Here is a 4,395-nt window from a genome sequence, read left to right on the forward strand (position 1 = left end):
AGAAAACTTTCCTAATCTAAAGAAGAATATTCCCATGAAGGTCCAAGAAGCTTACAGAACACCAAATAGACTGTGTCAGGAGCCATTTCAGGCTTCTCCTTTCTCACGTCTCACGGGGCCCTGAGGTGGAAATCTTGAGACAGAAAAACTTAGAAAGTTAACTACGACATTGTATACTGTGAACTCCTACAAGCACAGGTTAGTTGATGTTTGCTGTCAGCTTGCTGTAAACTGCTTTATTATGTTTAGATATGTTCCTTGTATTCCCGATCTCTCCAAGAAATTTATTATGAAGAGGTGTTATTTTTTGTTGAATGCTTTTTCAGCATCTAATGCTGGGGGGACTTTACAGCCTTGTTCCCTCTGAGACATAAGGCACCTCCTTGCCAGATCCACCAGTTTCTTGTGACTCTGCGAAAAATGTATGCTTCATATTATTGTTACCACCTATGGGATTGTAAACTTGTCTGTATGCCTATATAAACTGAAAGCTTTGTGGAGATCACCCCTTTTTAACCCTTATGACTTATGCCTTATTCCTTGCCCTTAGGCTTCTGTTTTTCTCCCTTCTTTCATCTTCCCCCAAAGAATAAAGAAATATGCAGGAAAAACATGACTGAGTCAGTCAGTTTGTTGTGCTCCTCAGATCCCATTCCCAAGCCAGTTTTTGCTGTTGTAGAAGTCCTGTTCTGAACCCCGAGAGAGTGCTGAGGCTGGCACTCAATAACTCCTGTTAATTAATTGGTGCAGGAGGAGCCTGTGCTTTAGGGGTTCCTTCTTCCAGTTGGTGCTGTTGGTGGCTGTGGCTCTGTTGATCACTTCTCCAGGAGCAGGTAGAGCAGATCTCAGGTGCTTGTTCCTCCAGGTTCAGTTGGGTCTGAGGCTCAGGTGGTCGCTCCTCAAGATGCAGATGGAGTCCCAGCTCTGCTGTTCTCTCCTCTTAGAATAGGCAGGCACGACTGTAGCTAAGTGGTTGCTGATGCAGTGGGGTATCTTATACCGGGGATGGCCTGGATGCTGGCTGGAACACAGGTGCCCTTTCCCAGAAGGACTCTTAACATAGTTTCTGGATGTCACTGCTGTCGATGCTTCCAGGCTGCCATGACTGCCGTTGCACACCCTCTTTAATGCTTCCTGGCTGGGGCAAGGACTGCTGCCATGCTTCAGCTTGGGGCTGAAGCTATGCTTCTTATCTCTCTGATGTTTCTGGGCCAGGGCTGGGGCAATGCTCCTTCTCTCTCTGACATTTCCAAGCTAGGGACTCTATGTTTATTTTTGCTGAATGGGCTGTCTATTGGCAGGGGTGGGGTATTTAAGTCTTCCACTATTAGTGTATGAGGGTCAAAGTGTGGTTTAAGCTGCAGTAATGTTTCTTTTATGAACGTGGATGCCCTTGTGTTTAGTACATAGATGTTAGAATTACAGTATATACTGTTCTTCTCCACCCCTTCCGAGTGGTTCTTGTTTAAAGTTTAATTTAATCAGATATTAACATGGCTATTCCAGCTTGCTTCTTCAGTCCTTTCGCTTGGACTTTTTCCATCCTCTTACTGCAAGCTTATTTCTATCCTTTATATTACAGGTTGTTTCTTGGATGTAGTAGAAGGCTGGATCCTGCTTTCATATCCATTTTGTTAGTCTGTGTCTTTCTACTGGGGATCGAGACGTTGACATTGAGAGATACTAACAAGCAGTGCTTGCTGATTCCTGCTATTTTGTTGTTGTTATTTTTTGTGTATTTGTCTTTGTGTTTCTTGTTTTTTTCCAGTTCCTTGTCTGAATTATTTATTCTCTGCGGGTTTTTTGTATGTGGTAAGCCTCTTTATGCTGGACTTTTTTTCTAGAATCTTCTGTAAGGCTGGATTTGAAGAGAGATATTGCTAAATTTGGTTTCATCATGGAATATTTTATTTTCTCTATTGTAATGGAAAGTTTTGGTATCTGTTGTCTCAGAGTCTGTAGAACATCTGTCCAGACACTTTAGGCTTCTAGATTGTCCATTGAGAAATCAGGTGTTAGTCTTATAGGTCTACCTTTATAAGTCACTTGGTCTTTTTCCCTTGAAATTTTTATTATTTTTTCTTCTGTATATTTAGTGTTTTGATGAGTGTGTGACATTGGGGCTTTATTTTCTGGTCCAGGGTATATGGTGTTCTGTATAAATCTTGTACATCAACAGATACCACCTTCTTTATGTTAGGAAAATTTCTTCTAATATTTTGTTGAAAATATTTTCTGTGTCTGTTACCTGAGTTTCTTCTCTTTATTCCTATTATTCTCAAAATTGATCTTTTTACAGTATCCTAAATTTCATGTATGTTTTGTGACAGGAGCTTTTTTCTTTTTCTATTCTTCTTTCAAACATTACATACCAATTACAGTTTTTTCTTCTTCTACTTATCCGGTTCCTTTCTCCTATCTCACCTCTTCACCAGATTCACTCCTTCTCTATTTTCCTTAAAGAAGACCAGGCATCCCATGGAATATCCACCAAACATGGCCTAACAATTTACAATAAGATTAGGCACAACCCTGATATCCAGGCTGGAAAAGGTAACACAGTAGAAAGGCAAGGGTCTCAAGCACAGGCAAAAGAATCAGAGATACCCCACTCTCACTGTTGGGATTCCTTCAAGAACACCAAGATACACATCCATAAAATTTATGTAGAGACCTAGCTCAGGCCCATACTGGATCTGTATTTTTTGCTTTAGTCTTTGTAAACTCCTGTAAGGCCATTTTAGTTGATTCTGTGGGCTGTGTCCACATGGTGTCCTTGAGACTGTGTTCCCATGGTGTTCTCAATGCCTCTGACTCCTAAAAAATCCTTCCTCTTCTGATTCTGTGGGGTTCCCCTACCTCCACCTAGTGTTTGGCTGTGGGCTCTGCATCTGCCTACATCAGTTGCTAGATGAAGCCTCTCTGATGATGATTGGTCTGTGAGTACAGCAGACTATCATTTGGAGTCATTTCATTGATTTTTTTTTCTTGTCAGTTGTATTTGATTCTATCCAGAGTCTTTGGGTTGCCCTGCCTCCAATTTTTGGCCATCAAAGCAGTGTTAGACTTGGGCTCCCTCTTGTGGCATGGGTCTCAAATTGGACCAGTCGTTGGCTGGCCACTCCCCTCCCACAAGTTCTGTACCACTATTTTGCACCAACACATTTTGCAGGCAGGGCAGATTATAAGTTGAAGGTTCTGTGGTTGGATGGATGCCCCAGTCTCACTTCTAGGAGACTTGCCTGATTATAGAAGATGACCAAATTGTGCTCTGTAGCCACCATTACTAGGAGACTTCACTAGGGTCACTCTCATAGATCACAGGAGTTTCCACTGCGCTGGATTTCTACATCACTCCCCAAATGCCGCCCCCAGTTCCACTCATATCTCCCAATACTCTCTCACTCTGCCCCACCCATCTCTGCCTGACCCCACCTGTTCCCATCCCTATCTATCCTCAGTCCAACTACAATATATATAATCTAATTCCCCTTCCCAGGGGATACATTCTGCCTTGAGCCCTTCTTTTGACTTAACCTCTCTAGGTCTGTGGTTTATAGCTCAGTTATCCTTTATTTAACAGCTAATGTCCATTTATAAGTGAGTGCATACCATGTTTGTCTATCTGGGTCTAGGTTACCTCACTCATGATGAGCTTTTCTAGTTCTTTATACTTGTCTGAAAATCCCACAGTGTCATTGTTAAAAACAGAGCAATACTCCATTGTGCAAAGGTACCATATTTACTTTGTCCATTCTTCAGTTGAGGGACATTTAGCTTTTTTCCAGTTTCTATCTATTATGAATAAATCTGCAACGAACAGAGTTGAGCAAGTGTTTCTATGGTAGGATGGGGCATCATTTGGGTATATTCTCAAGAGTGATATAGCTGGGTTTTGAAATAGATGTATTCAAAGTTTCTGAGGAGCCGTCATATTGATACCCACAGTTGTTGTACATGTTTGTAATGGAGGGGTGTCTCCCTTGCTCAATAACCTCGGCAGCATGAGCACGGCAGGAGGTTTTTAGGTTTATTTAGGAATGATCTTTTACTGAGGCACCCATTTTGCCTATGTTGTCTTCCATGAGTGAGACTCTCTCTTCCTTCTCTTGTGTTCTCTTGGTGAAGCATGCCTCTGTGGTTCCTGTTACTAAAATTTTCATTTCCAGATTTCCTTCAGTTTTGTTTTCTTTATTGATTCTATTTCTACTCCCAGGTCTTAAATGGCTTTATTAATTTTCTTCAACTGTTTGTGGTTTTTATTTCTTTAAAAGTTTATTAATTTCTTCTTTAAAGACCTCTGATTTTTATTTTATTTAAAAAAAAGAAAACCATTGTGTTTCATTTTCTATAGCAATCTCAGTTCCCACTCTTTCCCCTTATCCAGTTCCCTCC

This window comes from Alexandromys fortis, unplaced genomic scaffold (assembly GCF_014885135.2).
Source record: "Alexandromys fortis isolate MF-2015 unplaced genomic scaffold, M_Fortis_MF-2015_v1.1 scaffold_262, whole genome shotgun sequence".
NCBI classification, from domain to species: domain Eukaryota; kingdom Metazoa; phylum Chordata; class Mammalia; order Rodentia; family Cricetidae; genus Alexandromys; species Alexandromys fortis.